Raw genomic sequence first — 25,503 nt, 5'->3', positions numbered from 1 at the left:
ACCAAGCTAAGGGTATATTTCTGGTTTAAACCCACATAGAGTTAGTTTTAGTACTTGTGCCTATTTCGTAAAACATTTATAAAACAGCGCATGTATTCTCAGCCCAAAAATATATATATTGCAAAAGCAATTAAAAAGGGAGCAAATGAAACTCACAATACTGTATTTCGTAGCAATTATGTATATCACGGCACTGAACAAATGCAGGGTTTGTCTCGGATTCACGAACGTATCAATATTGTGATTCAATATTGCAGGAAAGTACGTAGACGCAACGAAAATGATAAACGTTAGGTTGACCTCACGAGCAATACCCTCGATCAATACCCATAACCTCCATAGCAATAAACCATAATTTCCTTAACTCTATCCCGTTTGAAAACTTATTTTGAAATCGTCTGAATATAACTCCGTCGTAGTATTTTATGTATACTAATAATATCTTGAAATAATACAAAGAAAATATATATATGTAATTCGATTAAGAGAGTTTAGAGAAATATATTTTCAAGTTTCTATGAAATAATAAAAACTATTGAATTCTATTTATAATAGATTTTTGAGTTATTAAAGTGAATTATTAACGTATAAATTATTAAAGTGAATTATTAAAGTATGAATTATTAAAGTGAATTATTAAAGTATGAATTATTAAAGTGAATTATTAAAGTATGAATTATTAAAGTGAATTATTAAAGTATAATTATTAAAGTGAATTATTAAAGTATGAATTATTAAAGTGAATTATTAAAGTATAAATTATTAAAGTTAATGTAAAGTAAAAGTAAGTAAATGTAAAGTTAAAGTATATAGTAAAAGTATAAAACTATGTACGTATAATACGCGTATAAATATATATAATATTAATTTAAATCGTTATATATATTTAATAAAATAAAATATAAATATCATTATCTTTATCATACTGGTTAAGTAATGAGTTGTCAAAAGTAGTTCTAGATATTTATAAAAGATATATACGTTTTAATAATAAAGTTCTTTTTAAACTGAAAACGTTTTTTGTACTTTTGAAACTAAATCAAATAAATATAATAATTTTGTTTTCCAAAACTAAATATATTTAAGAATCATTTTGTTAAAAGGTTAAAATAATAGAAATCGTTATATCATAAAACATTTTAGAAAAGTAGAATTATATATATTCATAATAGGTTTCAAGTTTTTAAATTACAGTCTGTTGGTGAAGCATGGGGTAAAGTCCAAAGGTTAAATAAACGTATGAAATCATCTTAATGAAAAATGTCGAGTTACTTAACTTGTCGATATCCAACATCTAAGTTATTTACACTCCACGTTCTTATTTTCATATTAAATAAAATGAAAGTTAACATAGTTATCTTATCAAGGTCACGAGAAAAATATTATAAAACATGCCTTGTAAATTAAACATGAATTTTCACTAACCCTTGTCTAGTTTCCGTTAATTGACACATTTGTTATTACTTATAAATCACTTTACCATTTTTCTAATGTTGTCAAAAAGAATAGATTTCTTAAATCACAGTAGACCTCATAACATAGGCCCGTAATCATATCATAATGTATCTGATAATTCAATCATTTGATATTATCTCTTAATTCTGTCGATAAATATATCGAAACAAATACGTTCATGTAAAGTATCATATATCTAATACAATGTTAATGTTTTCAGTTAATATTATATATTATACATATCTATATACTCATAATTGTTCGTGAATCGTCGAACACGGTCAAAGGGCAATTGATTACATGAATGTAGTTCCAAACTTTTTGAGATTCAACATTACAAATTCTGCTTATCGTGTCGGAAACATATAAAGGTTAAGTTTAAATTTGGTCGAAAATTTCCGGGTCGTCACAGTATCTACCCGTTAAAGAAATTTCGTCCCGAAATTTGATCGAGGTCGTCATGGCTACCTATAAAAATGTTTTCATGACGAATATGAGTTGATAAATAGAGTTTTATCATCATTGAGTAATATAGATAAAACAATTTGATTACGCGAAGAGTATAAGTGAAGCTATCGCAAGAGAGTGAAATGAGTAAACGTATATTTGTTTTAACCGATGACGTAGTTATGATTGATTTCCGGAATTCATGGGATTTAAAGAAAATCTTTGCAATAATATTTGGTTCTTCGGCGATTAAGGAAATCATGATCTTCTTTGATTAAATGCGATAATCTGTCTCGATTTCTCTGTCTGATATTTTACTATAAATTCACCCCCTTCGTTTCTTTATTTCCACAGCTCACACCTTCTAGTATTTCTCCCCAATTCATACTTTAAAGCATTCGTTAATATGCTTCATCCAATATTGATTCTTGATATACTCTTAACTTTCATATCTGTCATTCTTCATTTTCATCTACCACCAGAGGAAGTTATTTTCTTCTACCATTACCTTGGGGTTATTGTGTTTTTCATTCTCCCGTGTCTTTATATTGCTATACGCATTGATATACACGGTTTGTAATTTCGGGATTGTTATCGGGCTTTATATTCTCCATTATATTTCGGAGCTTCATGCTTTCGTTTTCTCTTCCAGGCTTTAAGTCAAGCGGATAATGGTCCAGAATTCGTAGATATGAATTTTTGGATGAACATAGTTAATGTTCCAAGAAGAAAATCATAATGGCACGATCTTGATTTGGCAAATTACCAGAATATCCGAAAATATAGAGCTATCAAGATGATATGTTCTTAATATGTTTGGAAATTGGGTAGAATGTAAGAGTCGTGTAAATAGTACATGATGACGGTATGTTCTGTGAATCATCACGTTCCATTAGAAACTCACCATGACTTACTGTAATATAATCACGTTGATCATGTGTCATTATATTATACTAACTCATGCTTCAGTTTCCAACACTACTTTAAAAACATTCCTATTTTAAATTCGAATTTTTTTTTCTTCAGAATTTAGAAACTAACACAGTTTCTTTTTATGTTGTAACGCAGATATTGCGAAGAGATAAAAGATTTCGGATAAGAATAGTTGTGAAAATATCTTCAGGAATATCGAAGATATTTATAATAAAAGATACGATAATATCTTAGAATTCTTAACATAGATGGATGATGAAGAAGATTTGTCTGTGAAGGTTTAGAATAAGAAGTAAGGTGTTTGCTAACGATTTCAGTAGACACTGAATCATTTGGATCCTTTGAAGGCAGGTTTAGTCTTTGTGATTTGTCCACAGCCTCCTTCTTGGTCTGCTCAATCCATTTTCTAGTTTCAAACCTTCTCCGTTTCTCAGCTTTACCACCATACTATTCTTTATCATCAAACTTTTGAATGTTAAAGTCGTTTACAGTTTTTGCTGCTTCATCAGCATTTTTCCAATTTCGGAGAACTAGTTCATAGTTTGGGATATTTGTCAGAAAATTCACATTCGAAGTATGTAAGTCTAGGAGATAGACGTTATATGTATACATATAACTTTTGACGTAAAATTGTTGCGAAATTCAAAATACTGATTGCTAATTCCCGGTAATTGGTGTGACAATTATTGTTACAGGATGTAGGCGAGTACATGATGGGGTTTTAATGAATAAGTATAGTGGCTTTTCGAAGAGGCTTAAGTCGAAGGTTAATGAAGTTGTTGATAAGTTTACTGCTAATGTGGCGAGATATGAAAGGTTCCCCGGTAACCATGATGAAGGGTTTATTCGTATAAACAAATGAAGGTGATTTGCTGGAGCTGTGACAAAACTGTCTATTTTGGAAAGAGATTGAAAATTTATATTTGGTAATAAATATCAAAGGATCTGACACGGATACATGTTAAACTATAACTTTGGTTTCGAGAGCTTTTCAGGTGCACGACATTGGGTAATGTGTGGTTGGATCATCATCTCGCATGTCTTTAGGAATTTCGAAGTGTTTGAACACATATTGTAATTGTTAATATACACATGATGTTCTAAGATTTTGAATGATACAAATATTTTTGTGACTTCCATGAATAGAAATGAGGTTCTAGGACAGTTTTGAAGTCAAAGTATAGTTTTGAAAGATGTAGGAATCTAATAGTGATGATTTCGGTTATATCTTGAATCGAATTCTGAGATTTCAAAATCAGAATATGTAATTAGATTTTGAATGAGTATGGTTGTTTTGATTTCTATAAAAGAATGTATATTGTTGTGAAAGTAGGGAGTATAATGGATGACTTGCTGAATCAGATTCGAAGAATGTAACATATTAATTGTGAATTTATATATCTCTCGTGTATTACCTACCCGTTAAAAAAAATTTCACAATTAATATTTTGTACAAAAGAATTTTATTACAGTCTTTATGGAAATATATATGTGTATATTTCTTCAGATGTAATATAGATTTAATGAGTTAATATTAAATTAAACTCATTTGATTTATGGTTAAGGCTGGGATAGATCATTTCTAAACTTTAGAAATTACATAATCGTCGTAGAATATTTCCCCAATGAAGTTATGAATCAATACTTCATCGTTGTGGTATTCCTTGGTATCTACATGGCGTATGACGTCAATGCTCGTGGGACAGATTGTGAAGTTGAGGTTTGCGATGCGGTTGTTGTTGGTGGTGGTAATGGTACTATTGATGTTGTTGATGGTGGTACTGGTTATGCTGCTGGTGCTGCTGCTGGTGTTTGTAACCTTTGCACCATATTCTCCAAAGCCACTACCCGAGCGCGAAGCTCGTTGACTTCTTCTATTACACCGGGGTGATTGTCGGTTCGGACGAGCGGATAAATAAGATCAAGAATTTTGTGTAGTATATAATCATGACGAGATACTCTGGAAATGAGTGAGAAAATGGTGTTTCGGACAGGTTCGCCGGTAAGTGCTTCAGGTTCATTGCCAAGAGGGCAATGTGGTGGATGAAAGGGATCACCTTCTTCTTGTCTCCAATGGTTAAGTAGATTACGAACACATCCCCAATTCATCCAGAATAAATGATGGCTAATTGGTTGATCCATTCCGGTCACGCTGCTTTCGGAGCTCATGTGGAAATCCATATTGACATAGCTGTCGGAATCCGAGGAACTCGAACTGGTTGAGGGATCCATCTTGTATGATCAGGGAAAGAATTTTTTTGTATGAAATAGATTGTAGAATTTAGATTTGGTATTCTTCAATACATAATTTACATATGTATATATAATACCAAAATCCCATAAATTACGGAGGAATCTTTGAAAGATGTCAGTCAAAGTTCACAGTAACAGATATGCTAAGATAAGAATTCGTCTATACACTATTATGCAATAAATATAGGAAAACGCGTCTAGACTTAAGAATGATAAGCAGATAATTTCCTAAGGATGGTAAGTAGATGATTTCCGACTAAAAACGATAAGAAAAACTTTTGACATGCAGACACGGTCGAAGTCCAGACTCACTAATGCATCTTAACAACTATTAGTTAGACACACTAATACAAGACCTGGTTCGCTAAGACCACCGCTCTGATACCAACTGAAAGGACCCGTTCATATACATTATAAACGATTCACAATAGTTGATTACATCGCGAGGTATTTGACCTCTATATGATACGTTTTACAAACATTGCATTCGTTCTTAAAAGATGAACTTTTTTTACATCAAAAATTGACGGCATGCATACCATTTCATATTACATCCAACTATAATTGACTTAATATTAATCTTGATGAACTCAACGACTCGAATGCAACGTCTTTCAAAGTATGTCATGAATGACTCCAGGTAACATCCTTAAAATGAGCTAATGCACAGCGGAAGATTTCTTTCATATCTGAGAATAAACATGCTTAAAAGTGTCAACCAAAAGGTTGGTGAGTTCATAGGTTTATCATAACAATCATTTCAATATTTTAATAGACCACAAGATTTCCATTTATAAACATATGTACACTCGCAAGTGTATAAAAGTATTCTATAAGTTGTAGGCACCCTGTAACAAGCCTTAACGTTCATGTTTTACCCTCTGAAGTACACCAGATCAGGTGTGTTTAAAATAACCTCGAAGTACTAAAGCATCCCATAGTCAGGATGGGGTTTGTCAGGCCCAATAGATCTATCTTTAGGATTCGCGCCTACCGTACATAGACAAGTAGTTTAATGTTACCAAGCTAAGGGTATATTTCTGGTTTAAACCCACATAGAGTTAGTTTTAGTACTTGTGCCTATTTCGTAAAACATTTATAAAACAGCGCATGTATTCTCAGCCCAAAAATATATATATTGCAAAAGCAATTAAAAAGGGAGCAAATGAAACTCACAATACTGTATTTCGTAGCAATTATGTATATCACGGCACTGAACAAATGCAGGGTTTGTCTCGAATTCACGAACGTATCAATATTGTGATTCAATATTGCAGGAAAGTACGTAGACGCAACGAAAATGATAAACGTTAGGTTGACCTCACGAGCAATACCCTCGATCAATACCCATAACCTCCATAACAATAAACCATAATTTCATTAACTCTATCCCGTTTGAAAACTTATTTTGAAATCGTCTGAATATAACTCCGTCGTAGTATTTTATGTATACTAATAATATCTTAAAATAATACAAAGAAAATATATATATGTAATTCGATTAAGAGAGTTTAGAGAAATATATTTTCAAGTTTCTATGAAATAATGAAAACTATTGAATTCTATTTATAATAGATTTTTGAGTTATTAAAGTGAATTATTAACGTATAAATTATTAAAGTATGAATTATTAAAGTGAATTATTAAAGTATGAATTATTAAAGTGAATTATTAAAGTATGAATTATTAAAGTGAATTATTAAAGTATGAATTATTAAAGTTAATGTAAAGTAAAAGTAAGTAAATGTAAAGTTAAAGTATATAGTAAAAGTATAAAACTATGTACGTATAATACGCGTATAAATATATATAATATTAATTTAAATCGTTATATATATTTAATAAAATAAAATATAAATATCATTATCTTTATCATACTGGTTAAGTAATGAGTTGTCAAAAGTAGTTCTAGATATTTAAAAAAGATATATACGTTTTAATAATAAAGTTCTTTTTAAACTGAAAATGTTTTTTGTACTTTTGAAACTAAATCAAATAAATATAATAATTTTGTTTTCCAAAACTAAATATATTTAAGAATCATTTTGTTAAAAGGTTAAAATAATAGAAATCGTTATATCATAAAACATTTTAGAAAAGTAGAATTATATATATTCATAATAGGTTTTAAGTTTTTAAATTACAGTCTGTTGGTGAAGCATGGGGTAAAGTCCAAAGGTTAAATAAACGTATGAAATCATCTTAATGAAAAATGTCGAGTTACTTAACTTGTTGATATCCAACATCTAAGTTATTTACACTCCACGTTCTTATTTTCATATTAAATAAAATGAAAGTTAACATAGTTATCTTATCAAGGTCACGAGAAAAATATTATAAAACATGCCTTGTAAATTAAACAGGAATTTTCACTAACCCTTTTCTAGTTTCCGTTAATTGACACATTTGTTATTACTTATAAATCACTTTACCATTTTTCGAATGTTGTCAAAAAGAATAGATTTCTTAAATCACAGTGGACCTCATAACATAGGCCCGTAATCATATCATAATGTATCTGATAATTCAATCATTTGATATTATCTCTTAATTCTGTCGATAAATATATCGAAACAAATACGTTCATGTAAAGTATCATATATCTAATACTATGTTAATGTTTTCAGTTAATATTATATATTATACATATCTATATACTCATAATTGTTCGTGAATCGTCGAACACGGTCAAAGGGCAATTGATTACATGAATGTAGTTCCAAACTTTTTGAGATTCAACATTACAAATTCTGCTTATCGTGTCGGAAACATATAAAGGTTAAGTTTAAATTTGGTCGAAAATTTCCGGGTCGTCACAGTATCAAACAAGACAGAAGCTAAGAGATTGTTGATTTTGAATATACCTGTCACCAAGTCGGGGTTATCGCGTGCATCCCTTGCATTAACATTAAAAGCTCTACCACGGGGTAGCCCGCCATCTTTTCGCTTGTTTGGGCACGCATTTCTGAAATGGCCCGTCTGTCCGCATTCGTAGCACTTTTTCGGTCCATTGGTGTTCGGCTTCCCATTCAAAGTGGTGACCTTGCAGTCCCGATATGCCCAGCCCATTGGCACTTCTCACAGACAATATTGCAATATCCAGTATGGTGCTTGTAGCATCGCTTGCATTGTGGTAAGGTTCCTTTGTAGTTCGGGTTGGTGTTGGTGTTGTTGTTGGGATTAGGGTTTCCACCACTGTTGTGCCTCTTGGCGGGGGTTTGATCGTAGTTTCTCCCCCTGTTGTTGTTGTTATTGTGGTTGTTGTGGTTGTTGTCCCATTTCCTCTTTTCGCTACTACCAGCCTCAAACTTAGCCTTCTCCGGCTCATCAACAAGAATCTGATTCATGAGGGTATGCGCCATGCGCATTGCTTCGGGAACATTCGGAGGTTTGGACGATGTGGCGTTTCCTTTGATGGACTTAGGAAGTCCCCAGAAGTATCTCTCCATACGCTTGAATTCCGGTGTGACCATTGTCGGACACATAAGAGGTAGTTCCAAGAATCTCCTGTTGTAACCGTCAAGGTCGTTCCCAATGGCCTTTAACTGCATGAATTCGATTTCCATCTTCTGGATTTCGGTTCTCGGACAATACTCATCAATCATAGCCGCTTTGAATTCCTCCCATGGCGTAGCATACGCCTCATCGATACCTTTCGCTTGAGCTAACGTGTTTCACCACGTTAGTGCGCTGTCAGATAGCGTGCAAGATGCAAACTTGGTTTTGTTGTCCTCCGAACAGTTGCAAACTCGGAATACTGATTCAAGTTTCTTGAACCATCTGGTGAGACCAACCGGTCCCTCGGTTCCACTGAAGTTATGCGGTTTGTAGCTCTGAAATTCCTTGTAAGTACACCCATTTCGAACGGGTGGATAACTGGTGGTGGTGGCGGTGGAGCCTGGAGATTTCTTTCGGCTAGGGCCGCGGCTACCCGTTCGTTGATCATGTCTTCAATTTGAGCGGCAGTAGGTGTGGATCAACCGTTAGCCATGATGTTCTAAACAAAAACTTTGACTCAAGTCAAAATCCAGTATGCAAGTAGTAATAATACAGTATATAGTAACCAACATGGAATCAAAACATCACATGTTATTAAATAACGCATCTAGGTACAAATACCACAGAATCATCGTACAGTACTGTAAATAGAACATCGTGCAAGAATTAAATAACGCAAAGTTCCATTAATAAATAATAAGTTTCATACATCCGCATAAGTTCTTACAATACATAAATAATACAAGAAGCTACAACTAGATTACATCATGAAATCTAATAAAAAGTCCTACGGTGAAGGTGGGTGTAGGATGTCTAAAACCTGAGCCAACTGCTCCTCGAGCTCAGCAACCCGAGCTCGGAGGATTCCCACCTCCCTTGTCAATTCCTCGACAGTGGGTGTTGGTGGGGCAGGCGGTGTGAAATGTCCCGTTCTTATTGATTAAAAACGTTCCATATTAATTGATTTCGTTGCGAGGTTTTGACCTCTATATGAGACGTTTTTCAAAGACTGCATTCATTTTTAAAACAAACCATAACCTTTATTTCATAAATAAAGGTTTAAAAAGCTTTACGTAGATTATCAAATAATGATAATCTAAAATATCCTGTTTACACACGACCATTACATAATGGTTTACAATACAAATATGTTACATCGAAATCAGTTTCTTGAATGCAGTTTTTACACAATATCATACAAACATGGACTCCAAATCTTGTCCTTATTTTAGTATGCAACAGCGGAAGCTCTTAATATTCACCTGAGAATAAACATGCTTTAAACGTCAACAAAAATGTTGGTGAGTTATAGGTTTAACCTATATATATCAAATCGTAACAATAGACCACAAGATTTCATATTTCAATACACATCCCATACATAGAGATAAAAATCATTCATATGGTGAACACCTGGTAACCGACATTAACAAGATGCATATATAAGAATATCCCCATCATTCCGGGACACCCTTCGGATATGATATAAATTTCGAAGTACTAAAGCATCCGGTACTTTGGATGGGGTTTGTTAGGCCCAATAGATCTATCTTTAGGATTCGCGTCAATTAGGGTGTCTGTTCCCTAATTCTTAGATTACCAGACTTAATAAAAAGGGGCATATTCGATTTCGATAATTCAACCATAGAATGTAGTTTCACGTACTTGTGTCTATTTTGTAAATCATTTATAAAACCTGCATGTATTCTCATCCCAAAAATATTAGATTTTAAAAGTGGGACTATAACTCACTTTCACAGATTTTTACTTCGTCGGGAAGTAAGACTTGGCCACTGGTTGATTCACGAACCTATAACAATATATACATATATATCAAAGTATGTTCAAAATATATTTACAACACTTTTAATATATTTTGATGTTTTAAGTTTATTAAGTCAGCTGTCCTCGTTAGTAACCTACAACTAGTTGTCCACAATTAGATGTACAGAAATAAATTGATAAATATTATCTTGAATCAATCCACGACCCAGTGTATACGTATCTCAGTATTGATCACAACTCAAACTATATATATTTTGGAATCAACCTCAACCCTGTATAGCTAACTCCAACATTCACATATAGAGTGTCTATGGTTGTTCCGAAATATATATAGATGTGTCGACATGATAGGTCGAAACATTGTATACATGTCTATGGTATCTCAAGATTACATAATATACAATACAAGTTGATTAAGTTATGGTTGGAATAGATTTGTTACCAATTTTCACGTAGCTAAAATGAGAAAAATTATCCAATCTTGTTTTACCCATAACTTCTTCATTTTAAATCCGTTTTGAGTGAATCAAATTGCTATGGTTTCATATTGAACTCTATTTTATGAATCTAAACAGAAAAGTATAGGTTTATGATGGAATTCTTCACATAAACAAGTTTCAAAATCCATTTTGTATATGTATGTATTCGTGTATATATGTGTAGAAGCGGAAGCATTTTACAAGTTTATGCATGCAAAGTTTTAACCTTTTAAAACAAGAATTCCATTAAAGATCTAGTCTTGAATAATACACTAAAATGTAAATAAAAGCTAGTATGAAGTTATACCTACTCCAAAAGGAGGTGAAGAACAAGGAAGAAGATGATGAAGATGGAAGGCAAGTTTCTAACTTGAAACCTCAAGACTTTGATACCCACAAGCTATGTAATCAACACCACCTTTGGTTAGGATTTGCAAGACACCAAAAACACAAGCAAAAATCAATGGAAGAACCCTCTTCCTTGCTCAAAAATTTCGGCCAAGAATGGGAGAAAAGGAGAGCTTTTGCTAATTTGAAAATGCTAGTGAATGTGCCAAGTAACTTGTGCAAGATGCATGCTTTGATATATGTACAAAAGTAAATGTAACAAGCAAGCATGAGGCTCCCTTGGAACCCACCAAAACCGCCACCCATGTGGCCCCCACCCTTTTTATTTATTTATTTTCTTTTATAAAACAAAAGGGTGCATTTTTGTTACTTGTAGTGTACATATATATTTATAAGCCTTTTATAAATAATATGTACATGTAATAGTTTAATAAAATAATTAAACTTATGTATATAATTATCCAAATAATTATTACAAGCATTTTCATCTTTTTAGAAAACCAATTTCTAAAGTCTCAGTGCCAAGAATCAGTTTTAATGAACCGATCCTTAAAACAAATACATTAATAGTGTTGATAGCTTGTTATTGGGTATGACCCGACTTGGATCATAACATGTAAGCCGCATTAATTTATTATGTCTCTTGGGCATAAGAAAACCCTTCAGTTTATAGTCGGAAAAATAAGTTACAAGTCGTTTTTGTAAAGGTAGTCATTTCAGTCGAAAGAACGACGTCTAGATGACCATTTTAGAAAACATACTTCCACTTTGAGTTTAATCATAATTTTTGGATATAGTTTCATGTTCATAATAAAAATCATTTTCTCAAAATAACAACTTTAAAATCAAAGTTTATCATAGTTTTTAATTAACTAACCCAAAACAGCCCTCGGTGTTACTACGACGGCGTAAATCCGGTTTTACGGTGTTTTTCGTGTTTCCAGGTTTTAAATCATTAAGTTAGCATATCATATAGATATAGAACATGTGTTTAGTTGATTTTAAAAGTCAAGTTAGAAGGATTAACTTTTGTTTGCGAACAAGTTTAGAATTAACTAAACTATGTTCTAGTGATTACAAGTTTAAACCTTCGAATAAGATAGCTTTATATGTATGAATCGAATGATGTTATGAACATCATTACTACCTTAAGTTCCTTGGATAAACCTACTGGAAAAGAGAAAAATGGATCTAGCTTCAATGGATCCTTGGATGGCTCGAAGTTCTTGAAGCAGAATCATGACACGAAAACAAGTTCAAGTAAGATCATCACTTGAAATAAGATTGTTATAGTTATAGAAATTGAACCAAAGTTTGAATATGATTATTACCTTGTATTAGAATGATAACCTACTGTAAGAAACAAAGATTTCTTGAGGTTGGATGATCACCTTACAAGATTGGAAGTGAGCTAGCAAACTTGAAAGTATTCTTGATTTTATGAAACTAGAACTTTTGGAATTTATGAAGAACACTTAGAACTTGAAGATAGAACTTGAGAGAGATCAATTAGATGAAGAAAATTGAAGAATGAAAGTGTTTGTAGGTGTTTTTGGTCGTTGGTGTATGGATTAGATATAAAGGATATGTAATTTTGTTTTCATGTAAATAAGTCATGAATGATTACTCATATTTTTGTAATTTTATGAGATATTTCATGCTAGTTGCCAAATGATGGTTCCCACATGTGTTAGGTGACTCACATGGGCTGCTAAGAGCTGATCATTGGAGTGTATATACCAATAGTACATACATCTAAAAGCTGTGTATTGTACGAGTACGAATACGGGTGCATACGAGTAGAATTGTTGATGAAACTAAACGAGGATGTAATTGTAAGCATTTTTGTTAAGTAGAAGTATTTTGATAAGTGTATTGAAGTCTTTCAAAAGTGTATAAATACATATTAAAACACTACATGTATATACATTTTAACTGAGTCGTTAAGTCATCGTTAGTCGTTACATGTAAGTGTTGTTTTGAAACCTTTAGGTTAACGATCTTGTTAAATGTTGTTAACCCAATGTTTATAATATCAAATGAGATTTTAAATTATTATATTATCATGATATTATCATGTATGAATATCTCTTAATATGATATATATATACATTAAATGTCTTTACAACGATAATCGTTACATATATGTCTCGTTTAAAAATCATTAAGTTAGTAGTCTTGTTTTTACATATGTAGTTCATTGTTAATATACTTAATGATATGTTTACTTATCATAGTATCATGTTAACTATATATATATCCATATATATGTCATCATATAGTTTTTACAAGTTTTAACGTTCGTGAATCACCGGTCAACTTGGGTGGTCAATTGTCTATATGAAACATATTTCAATTAATCAAGTCTTAACAAGTTTGATTGCTTAACATGTTGGAAACATTTAATCATGTAAATATCAATCTCAATTAATATATATAATAATGGAAAAGTTCGGGTCACTACAGTACCTACCCGTTAAATAAATTTCGTCCCGAAATTTTAAGCTGTTGAAGGTGTTGACGAATCTTCTGGAAATAGATGCGGGTATTTCTTCTTCATCTGATCTTCACGCTCCCAGGTGAACTCGGGTCCTCTACGAGCATTCCATCGAACCTTAACAATTGGTATCTTGTTTTGCTTAAGTCTTTTAACCTCACGATCCATTATTTCGACGGGTTCTTCGATGAATTGAAGTTTTTCGTTGATTTGGATTTCATCTAACGGAATAGTGAGATCTTATTTAGCAAAACATTTCTTTAAATTCGAGACGTGGAAAGTGTTATGTACAGCCGCGAGTTGTTGAGGTAACTCTAGTCGGTAAGCTACTGGTCCGATACGATCAATAATCTTGAATGGTCCAATATACCTTGGATTTAATTTCCCTCGTTTACCAAATCGAACAACGCCTTTCCAAGGTGCAACTTTAAGCATGACCATCTCTCCAATTTCAAATTCTATATCTTTTCTTTTAATGTCAGCGTAGCTCTTTTGTTGACTTTGGGCGGTTTTCAACCGTTGTTGAATTTGGATGATCTTCTCGGTAGTTTCTTGTATAATCTCCGGACCCGTAATCTGTCTATCCCCCACTTCACTCCAACAAATCGGAGACCTGCACTTTCTACCATAAAGTGCTTCAAACGGCACCATCTCAATGCTTGAATGGTAGCTGTTGTTGTAGGAAAATTCTGCTAACGGTAGATGTCGATCCCAACTGTTTTCGAAATCAATAACACATGCTCGTAGCATGTCTTCAAGCGTTTGTATCGTCCTTTCGCTCTGCCCATCAGTTTGTGGATGATAGGCAGTACTCATGTCTAGACGAGTTCCTAATGCTTGCTGTAATGTCTGCCAGAATCTTGAAATAAATCTGCCATCCCTATCAGAGATAATAGAGATTGGTATTCCATGTCTGGAGATGACTTCCTTCAAATACAGTCGTGCTAACTTCTCCATCTTGTCATCTTCTCTTATTGGCAAGAAGTGTGCTGATTTGGTGAGACGGTCAACTATTACCCAAATAGTATCAAAACTACTTGCAGTCCTTGGCAATTTAGTGATGAAATCCATGGTAATGTTTTCCCATTTCCATTTCGGGATTTCGGGTTGTTGAAGTAGACCTGATGGTTTCTGATGCTCAGCTTTGACCTTAGAACACGTCAAACATTCTCCTACGTATTTAGCAACATCGGCTTTCATACCCGGCCACCAAAAATGTTTCTTGAGATCCTTGTACATCTTCCCCGTTCCAGGATGTATTGAGTATCTGGTTTTATGAGCTTCTCTAAGTACCATTTCTCTCATATCTCCAAATTTTGGTACCCAAATCCTTTCAGCCCTATACCGGGTTCCGTCTTCCCGAATATTAAGATGCTTCTCCGATCCTTTGGGTATTTCATCCTTTAAATTTCCCTCTTTTAAAACTCCTTGTTGCGCCTCCTTTATTTGAGTAGTAATGTTATTATGAATCATTATATTCATAGATTTTACTCGAATGGGTTCTCTGTCCTTCCTGCTCAAGGCATCGGCTACCATATTTGCCTTCCCCGGGTGGTAACGAATCTCAAAGTCGTAATCATTCAATAATTCAATCCACCTACGCTGCCTCATATTCAGTTGTTTCTGATTAAATATGTGTTGAAGACTTTTGTGGTCGGTATATATAATACTTTTGACCCCATATAAGTAGTGCCTCCAAGTCTTTAATGCAAAAACAACCGCGCCTATTTCCAAATCATGCGTCGTATAATTTTGTTCGTGAATCTTCAATTGTCTAGACGCATAAGCAATCACCTTCGTTCGTTGCATTAATACACAACCGAGACCTTGCTTTGATGCATCACAATAAATCACAAAATCATCATTCCCTTCAGGCAATGACAATATAGGTGCCGTAGTTAGCTTTTTCTTCAATAACTGAAACGCTTTCTCTTGTTCATCATTCCATTCAAATTTCTTCCCTTTATGCGTTAATGCAGTCAAGGGTTTTGCTATTCTGGAAAAGTCTTGGATGAACCTTCTGTAGTAACCAGCTAGTCCTAAAAACTGGCGTATGTGTTTCGGAGTTTTCGGGGTTTCCCACTTTTCAACAGTTTCTATCTTTGCCGGATCCACCTTAATACCTTCTTTGTTCACTATGTGACCGAAGAATTGAACTTCTTCCAACCAAAATGCACACTTTGAAAACTTAGCGTACAATTCTTCCTTTCTCAATACTTCTAACACCTTTCTCAAATGTTCACCGTGTTCTTGGTCATTCTTTGAGTAAATAAGTATGTCATCAATGAAAACAATGACAAAATTGTCAAGGTATGGTCCACACACTCGGTTCATAAGGTCCATGAACACAGCTGGTGCATTAGCTAAACCAAACGGCATGACCATAAACTCGTAATGACCGTAACGTGTTCTGAAAGCAGTCTTTGGAATATCATCTTCTTTCACCCGCATTTGATGATACCCGGAACGTAAGTCAATCTTTGAATAAACAGACGAGCCTTGTAGTTGATCAAATAAGTCATCGATTCTCGGTAGTGGGTAGCGGTTCTTGATGGTAAGTTTGTTCAACTCTCGGTAGTCGATACACAACCTGAATGTACCATCTTTCTTCTTGACAAACAAAACAGGAGCTCCCCACGGTGATGTGCTTGGTCGAATGAAACCACGCTCTAAAAGTTCTTGTAATTGGCTTTGTAGTTCTTTCATCTCGCTGGGTGCGAGTCTGTAAGGAGCACGAGCTATTGGTGCAGCTCCTGGTACAAGATCTATTTGAAATTCAACGGATCGATGTGGGGGTAATCCCGGTAATTCTTTCGGAAATACATCAGGAAATTCTTTTGCGACGGGAACATCATTGATGCTCTTTTCTTCAGTTTGTACTTTCTCGACGTGTGCTAGAACAGCATAGCAACCTTTTCTTATTAGTTTTTGTGCCTTCAAATTACTAATAAGATGTAGCTTCGTGTTGCCCTTTTCTCCGTACACCATTAAGGGTTTTCCTTTTTCTCGTATAATGCGAATTGCATTTTTGTAACAAACGATCTCCGCTTTCACTTCTTTCAACCAGTCCATACCGATTATCACATCAAAACTCCCTAACTCTACTGGTATCAAATCAATCTTAAATGTTTCGCTAACCAGTTTAATTTCTCGATTCCGACATATATTATCTGCTGAAATTAATTTACCATTTGCTAATTCGAGTAAAAATTTACTATCCAAAGGCGTCAATGGACAACTTAATTTAGCACAAAAATCTCTACTCATATAGCTTCTATCCGCACCCGAATCAAATAAAACGTAAGCAGATTTATTGTCAATAAGAAACGTACCCGTAACAAGCTCCGGGTCTTCCTGTGCCTCTGTCGCATTAATATTGAAAACTCTTCCACGGCCTTGTCCATTCGTGTTCTCCTGGTTCGGGCAATTTCTAATAATGTGGCCCGGTTTTCCACATTTATAACAAACTACATTGGCATAACTTGCTCCGACACTACTTGCTCCGCCATTACTCGTTCCGACACCATTTGTTCCTTTCGTTCTATTAACCCCTGGTCCGTAGACCTCACACTTCGCCGCGCTATGACCATTTCTTTTACACTTGTTGCAAAATTTGGTGCAGAACCCCGAGTGATTCTTTTCACACCTTTGGCATAGCTGCTTCTGATTGTTGTTGTTGTTGCGGTTATTATTGTTGTTGGGATGATTGTTGTAGTTGCTGTTGTTGTTGTTGTTGGGCCGTTTGTTGTAGTTGCGATTGATGTTGCGATTGTTGGGATAATTGTTGCGATTATTGTTGTAATTGCTGTTGTTGTTGTATTGGTGATTCTTATCACCGTTTTCCTCCCACTTTCTTTTGACTTGCTTCACATTGGCCTCTTCAGCAGTCTGTTCTTTAATTCTTTCTTCAATTTGGTTCACGAGTTTGTGAGCCATTCTACATGCCTGTTGTATGGAGGCGGGCTCGTGTGAACTTATATCTTCTTGGATTCTTTCCGGTAATCCTTTCACAAACGCGTCGATCTTCTCTTCCTCATCTTCGAATGCTCCCGGACACAATAGACACAATTCTGTGAATCGTCTTTCGTACGTGGTAATATCAAATCCTTGGGTTCGTAACCCTCTAAGTTCTGTCTTGAGCTTATTGACCTCGGTTCTGGGACGGTACTTCTCGTTCATCAAGTGCTTGAATGCTGACCACGGTAGTGCGTACGCATCGTCTTGTCCCACTTGCTCTAGATAGGTATTCCACCATGTTAACGCAGAACCTGTGAAGGTATGCGTAGCGTACTTTACTTTGTCCTCTTCAGTACACTTACTTATGGCAAACACCGATTCAACCTTCTCGGTCCACCGTTTCAATCCGATCGGTCCTTCGGTTCCATCAAATTCCAAAGGTTTGCAGGCAGTGAATTCTTTGTAGGTGCATCCTACACGATTTCCTGTACTGCTAGATCCAAGGTTATTGTTGGTATGTAGCGCAGCCTGTACTGCGGCTATGTTTGAAGCTAGAAAAGTACGGAATTCCTCTTCATTCATATTCACGGTGTGTCGAGTAGTCGGTGCCATTTCCTTCAAAATAGTTAAATGGAACAAGTTAATCATACAGAATATTAAGAGTAGTTAATAGTATTTCGTAGCATAATATGAACTCATTTATAAAAGCTTTTTCTTCATATTAGCGTTTTATAAGTTTAAATTCTGGTAGTACCTACCCTTTAAGTTCATACTTAGTAGCTAATATACAATTCAACTACTACAATTCTATATGAAAAACTGATTATAATAATATTTCGCGTTCAAACTTTTATACAATATTTTACAAACTTACAATGCCGCTTATTTTACATAAAGCATGAAATATAGCACACAATAACTTTGATACAAGATAGTTGTGAAGATAATTCTAGCTAGTACACAAGTCGTTCAGCAAAGGCAATAAAGACACGTAATTCATACGTCCAGAAACAAGTCATGCATTCTGGTTTTACTAGGACTACTTTGAAATGTCCCGTTCTTATTGATTAAAAATGTTCCATATTAATTGATTTCGTTGCGAGGTTTTAACCTCTATATGAGACGTTTTTCAAAGACTGCATTCCTTTTTAAAACAAACCATAACCTTTATTTCATAAATAAAGGTTTAAAAAGCTTTACGTAGATTATCAAATAATGATAATCTAAAATATCCTGTTTACACACGACCATTACATAATGGTTTACAATACAAATATGTTACATCGAAATCAGTTTCTTGAATGCAGTTTCTACACAATATCATACAAACATGGACTCCAAATCTTGTCCTTATTTTAGTATGCAACAGCGGAAGCTCTTAATATTCACCTGAGAATAAACATGCTTTAAACGTCAACAAAAAATGTTGGTGAGTTATAGGTTTAACCTATATATATCAAATCGTAACAATAGACCACAAGATTTCATATTTCAATACACATCCCATACATAGAGATAAAAATCATTCATATGGTGAACACCTGGTAACCGACAATAACAAGATGCATATATAAGAATATCCCCATCATTCCGGGACACCCTTCGGATATGATATAAATTTCGAAGTACTAAAGCATCCGGTACTTTGGATGGGGTTTGTTAGGCCCAATAGATCTATCTTTAGGATTCGCGTCAATTAGGGTGTCTGTTCCCTAATTCTTAGATTACCAGACTTAATAAAAAGGGGCATATTCGATTTCGATAATTCAACCATAGAATGTAGTTTCACGTACTTGTGTCTATTTTATAAATCATTTATAAAACCTGCATGTATTCTCATCCCAAAAATATTAGATTTTAAAAGTGGGACTATAACTCACTTTCACAGATTTTTACTTCGTCGGGAAGTAAGACTTGGCCACTGGTTGATTCACGAACCTATAACAATATATACATATATATCAAAGTATGTTCAAAATATATTTACAACACTTTTTAATATATTTTGATGTTTTAAGTTTATTAAGTCAGCTGTCCTCGTTAGTAACCTACAACTAGTTGTCCACAATTAGATGTACAGAAATAAATCGATAAATATTATCTTGAATCAATCCACGACCCAGTGTATACGTATCTCAATATTGATCACAACTCAAACTATATATATTTTGGAATCAACCTCAACCCTGTATAGCTAACTCCAACATTCACATATAGAGTGTCTATGGTTGTTCCGAAATATATATAGATGTGTCGACATGATAGGTCGAAACATTGTATACGTGTCTATGGTATCTCAAGATTACATAATATACAATACAAGTTGATTAAGTTATGGTTGGAATAGATTTGTTACCAATTTTCACGTAGCTAAAATGAGAAAAATTATCCAATCTTGTTTTACCCATAACTTCTTCATTTTAAATCCGTTTTGAGTGAATCAAATTGCTATGGTTTCATATTGAACTCTATTTTATGAATCTAAACAGAAAAAGTATAGGTTTATAGTCGGAAAAATAAGTTACAAGTCGTTTTTGTAAAGGTAGTCATTTCAGTCGAAAGAACGACGTCTAGATGACCATTTTAGAAAACATACTTCCACTTTGAGTTTAACCATAATTTTTGGATATAGTTTCATGTTCATAATAAAAATCATTTTCTCAGAATAACAAATTTTAAATCAAAGTTTATCATAGTTTTTAATTAACTAACCCAAAACAGCCCGCGGTGTTACTACGACGGCGTAAATCCGGTTTTACGGTGTTTTTCGTGTTTCCAGGTTTTAAATCATTAAGTTAGCATATAATATAGATATAGAACATGTGTTTAGTTGATTTTAAAAGTCAAGTTAGAAGGATTAACTTTTGTTTGCGAACAAGTTTAGAATTAACTAAACTATGTTCTAGTGATTACAAGTTTAAACCTTCGAATAAGATAGCTTTATATGTATGAATCGAATGATGTTATGAACATCATTACTACCTTAAGTTCCTTGGATAAACCTACTGGAAAAGAGAAAAATTGATCTAGCTTCAACGGATCCTTGGATGGCTCGAAGTTCTTGAAGCAGAATCATGACACGAAAACAAGTTCAAGTAAGATCATCACTTGAAATAAGATTGTTATAGTTATAGAAATTGAACCAAAGTTTGAATATGATTATTACCTTGTATTAGAATGATAACCTACTGTAAGAAACAAAGATTTCTTGAGGTTGGATGATCACCTTACAAGATTGGAAGTGAGCTAGCAAACTTGAAAGTATTCTTGATTTTATGAAACTAGAACTTTTGGAATTTATGAAGAACACTTAGAACTTGAAGATAGAACTTGAGAGAGATCAATTAGATGAAGAAAATTGAAGAATGAAAGTGTTTGTAGGTGTTTTTGGTCGTTGGTGTATGGATTAGATATAAAGGATATGTAATTTTGTTTTCATGTAAATAAGTCATGAATGATTACTCATATTTTTATAATTTTATGAGATATTTCATGCTAGTTGCCAAATGATGGTTCCCACATGTGTTAGGTGACTCACATGGGCTGCTAAGAGCTGATCATTGGAGTGTATATACCAATAGTACATACATCTAAAAGCTGTGTATTGTACGAGTACGAATACGGGTGCATACGAGTAGAATTGTTGATGAAACTGAACGAGGATGTAATTGTAAGCATTTTTGTTAAGTAGAAGTATTTTGATAAGTGTCTTGAAGTCTTTCAAAAGTGTATGAATACATATTAAAACACTACATGTATATACATTTTAACTGAGTCGTTAAGTCATCGTTAGTCGTTACATGTAAATGTTGTTTTGAAACCTTTAGGTTAACGATCTTGTTAAATGTTGTTAACCCAATGTTTATAATATCAAAAGAGATTTTAAATTATTATATTATCATGATATTATGATGTACGAATATATCTTAATATGATATATATACATTAAATGTCGTTACAACGATAATCGTTACATATATGTCTCGTTTCAAAATCATTAAGTTAGTAGTCTTGTTTTTACATATGTAGTTCATTGTTAATATACTTAATGATATGTTTACTTATCATAATATCATGTTAACTATATATATAACCATATATATGTCATCATATAGTTTTTACAAGTTTTAACGTTCGTGAATCACCGGTCAACTTGGGTAGTCAATTGTCTATATGAAACCTATTTCAATTAATCAAGTCTTAACAAGTTTGATTGCTTAATATGTTGGAAACATTTAATCATGTAAATATCAATCTCAATTAATATATATAAACATGGAAAAGTTCGGGTCACTACAGTACCTACCCGTTAAATAAATTTCGTCCCGAAATTTTAAGCTGTTGAAGGTGTTGACGAATCTTCTGGAAAGAGATGCGGGTATTTCTTCTTCATCTGATCTTCACGCTCCCAGGTGAACTCGGGTCCTCTACGAGCATTCCATCGAACCTTAACAATTGGTATTTTGTTTTGCTTAAGTCTTTTAACCTCACGATCCATTATTTCGACGGGTTCTTCGATGAATTGAAGTTTTTCGTTGATTTGGATTTCATCTAACGGAATAGTGAGATCTTCTTTAGCAAAACATTTCTTCAAATTCGAGACGTGGAAAGTGTTATGTACAGCCGCGAGTTATTGAGGTAAATCAAGTCGGTAAGCTACTGGTCCGACACGATCAATAATCTTGAATGGTCCAATATACCTTGGATTTAATTTCCCTCGTTTACCAAATCGAACAACGCCTTTTCAAGGTGCAACTTTAAGCATGACCATCTCTCCAATTTCAAATTCTATATCTTTTCTTTTAATGTCAGCGTAGCTCTTTTGTCGACTTTGGGCGGTTTTCAACCGTTGTTGAATTTGGATGATCTTCTCGGTAGTTTCTTGTATAATCTCCGGACCCGTAATCTGTCTATCCCCCACCTCACTCCAACAAATCGGAGACCGGCACTTTCTACCATAAATTGCTTCAAACGGCGCCATCTCAATGCTTGAATGGTAGCTGTTGTTGTAGGAAAATTCTGCTAACGGTAGATGTCGATCCCAACTGTTTCCGAAATCAATAACACATGCTCGTAGCATGTCTTCAAGCGTTTGTATCGTCCTTTCGCTCTGCCCATCAGTTTGTGGATGATAGGCAGTACTCATGTCTAGACGAGTTCCTAATGCTTGCTGTAATGTCTGCCAGAATCTTGAAATAAATCTGCCATCCCTATCAGAGATAATAGAGATTGGTATTCCATGTCTGGAGATGACTTCCTTCAAATACAGTCGTGCTAACTTCTCCATCTTGTCATCTTCTCTTATTGGCAGGAAGTGTGCTGATTTGGTGAGACGATCAACTATTACCCAAATAGTATCAAAACCACTTGCAGTCCTTGGCAATTTAGTGATGAAATCCATGGTAATGTTTTCCCATTTCCATTCTGGGATTTCGGGTTGTTGAAGTAGACCTGATGGTTTCTGATGCTCAGCTTTGACCTTAGAACACGTCAAACATTCTCCTACGTATTTAGCAACATTGGCTTTCATACCCGGCCACCAAAAATGTTTCTTGAGATCCTTGTACATCTTCCCCGTTCCAGGATGTATTGAGTATCTGGTTTTATGAGCTTCTCTAAGTACCATTTCTCTCATATCTCCAAATTTTGGTACCCAAATCCTTTCAGTCCTATACCGGGTTCCGTCTTCCCGAATATTAAGATGCTTCTCCGATCCTTTGGGTATTTCATCCTTTAAATTTCCCTCTTTTAAAACTCCTTGTTGCGCCTCCTTTATTTGAGTAGTAAGGTTATTATGAATCATTATATTCATAGATTTTACTCGAATGGGTTCTCTGTCCTTCCTGCTCAAGGCATCGGCTACCACATTTGCCTTCCCCGGGTGGTAACGAATCTCAAAGTCGTAATCATTCAATAATTCAATCCACCTACGCTGCCTCATATTCAGTTGTTTCTGATTAAATATGTGTTGAAGACTTTTGTGGTCGGTATATATAATACTTTTGACCCCATATAAGTAGTGCCTCCAAGTCTTTAATGCAAAAACAACCGCGCCTAATTCCAAATCATGCGTCGTATAATTTTGTTCGTGAATCTTCAATTGTCTAGACGCATAAGCAATCACCTTCGTTCGTTGCATTAATACACAACCGAGACCTTGCTTTGATGCATCACAATAAATCACAAAATCATCATTCCCTTCAGGCAATGACAATATAGGTGCCGTAGTTAGCTTTTTCTTCAATAACTGAAACGCTTTCTCTTGTTCATCATTCCATTCAAATTTCTTCCCTTTATGCGTTAATGCAGTCAAGGGTTTTGCTATTCTGGAAAAGTCTTGGATGAACCTTCTGTAGTAACCAGCTAGTCCTAAAAACTGGCGTATGTGTTTCGGAGTTTTCGGGGTTTCCCACTTTTCAACAGTTTCTATCTTTGCCGGATCCACCTTAATACCTTCTTTGTTCACTATGTGACCGAGGAATTGAACTTCTTCCAACCAAAATGCACACTTTGAAAACTTAGCGTACAATTCTTCCTTCCTCAATACTTCTAACACCTTTCTCAAATGTTCACCGTGTTCTTGGTCATTCTTTGAGTAAATAAGTATGTCATCAATGAAAACAATGACAAACTTGTCAAGGTATGGTCCACACACTCGGTTCATAAGGTCCATGAACACAGCTGGTGCATTAGTTAAACCAAACGGCATGTCCATAAACTCGTAATGACCGTAACGTGTTCTGAAAGCAGTCTTTGGAATATCATCTTCTTTCACCCGCATTTGATGATACCCGGAACGTAAGTCAATCTTTGAATAAACAGACGAGCCTTGTAGTTGATCAAATAAGTCGTCAATTCTCGGTAGTGGGTAGCGATTCTTGATGGTAAATTTGTTCAACTCTCGGTAGTCGATACACAACCTGAATGTACCATCTTTCTTCTTGACAAACAAAACAGGAGCTCCCCACGGTGATGTGCTTGGTCGAATGAAACCACGCTCTAAAAGTTCTTGTAATTGGCTTTGCAGTTCTTTCATCTCGCTGGGTGCGAGTCTGTAAGGAGCACGAGCTATTGGTGCAGCTCCTGGTACAAGATCTATTTGAAATTCAACGGATCGATGTGGGGGTAATCCCGGTAATTCTTTCGGAAATACATCGGGAAATTCTTTTGCAATGGGAACATCATTGATGCTCTTTTCTTCAGTTTGTACTTTCTCGACGTGTGCTAGAACAGCATAGCAACCTTTTCTTATTAGTTTTTGTGCCTTCAAATTACTAATAAGATGTAGCTTCGTGTTGCCCTTTTCTCCGTACACTATTAAGGGTTTTCCTTTTTCTCGTATAATGCGAATTGCATTTTTGTAACAAACGATCTCCGCTTTCACTTCTTTCAACCAGTCCATACCGATTATCACATCAAAACTCCCTAACTCTACTGGTATCAAATCAATCTTAAATGTTTCGCTAACCAGTTTAATTTCTCGATTCCGACATATATTATCTGCTGAAATTAATTTACCATTTGCTAATTCGAGTAAAAATTTACTATCCAAAGGCGTCAATGGACAACTTAATTTAGCACAAAAATCTCTACTCATATAGCTTCTATCCGCACCCGAATCAAATAAAACGTAAGCAGATTTATTGTCAATAAGAAATGTACCCGTAACAAGCTCCGGGTCTTCCTGTGCCTCTACCACATTAATATTGAAAACTCTTCCACGGCCTTGTCCATTCGTGTTCTCCTGGTTCGGGCAATTTCTAATAATGTGGCCTGGTTTTCCACATTTATAACAAACTACATTGGCATAACTTGCTCCGACACTACTTGCTCCGCCATTACTCGTTCCGA

The sequence above is a fragment of the Rutidosis leptorrhynchoides genome, chromosome 1, assembly GCF_046630445.1.
Source record: "Rutidosis leptorrhynchoides isolate AG116_Rl617_1_P2 chromosome 1, CSIRO_AGI_Rlap_v1, whole genome shotgun sequence".
Lineage (NCBI taxonomy): Eukaryota > Viridiplantae > Streptophyta > Magnoliopsida > Asterales > Asteraceae > Rutidosis > Rutidosis leptorrhynchoides.
This window is presented reverse-complemented; position numbering follows the sequence as displayed.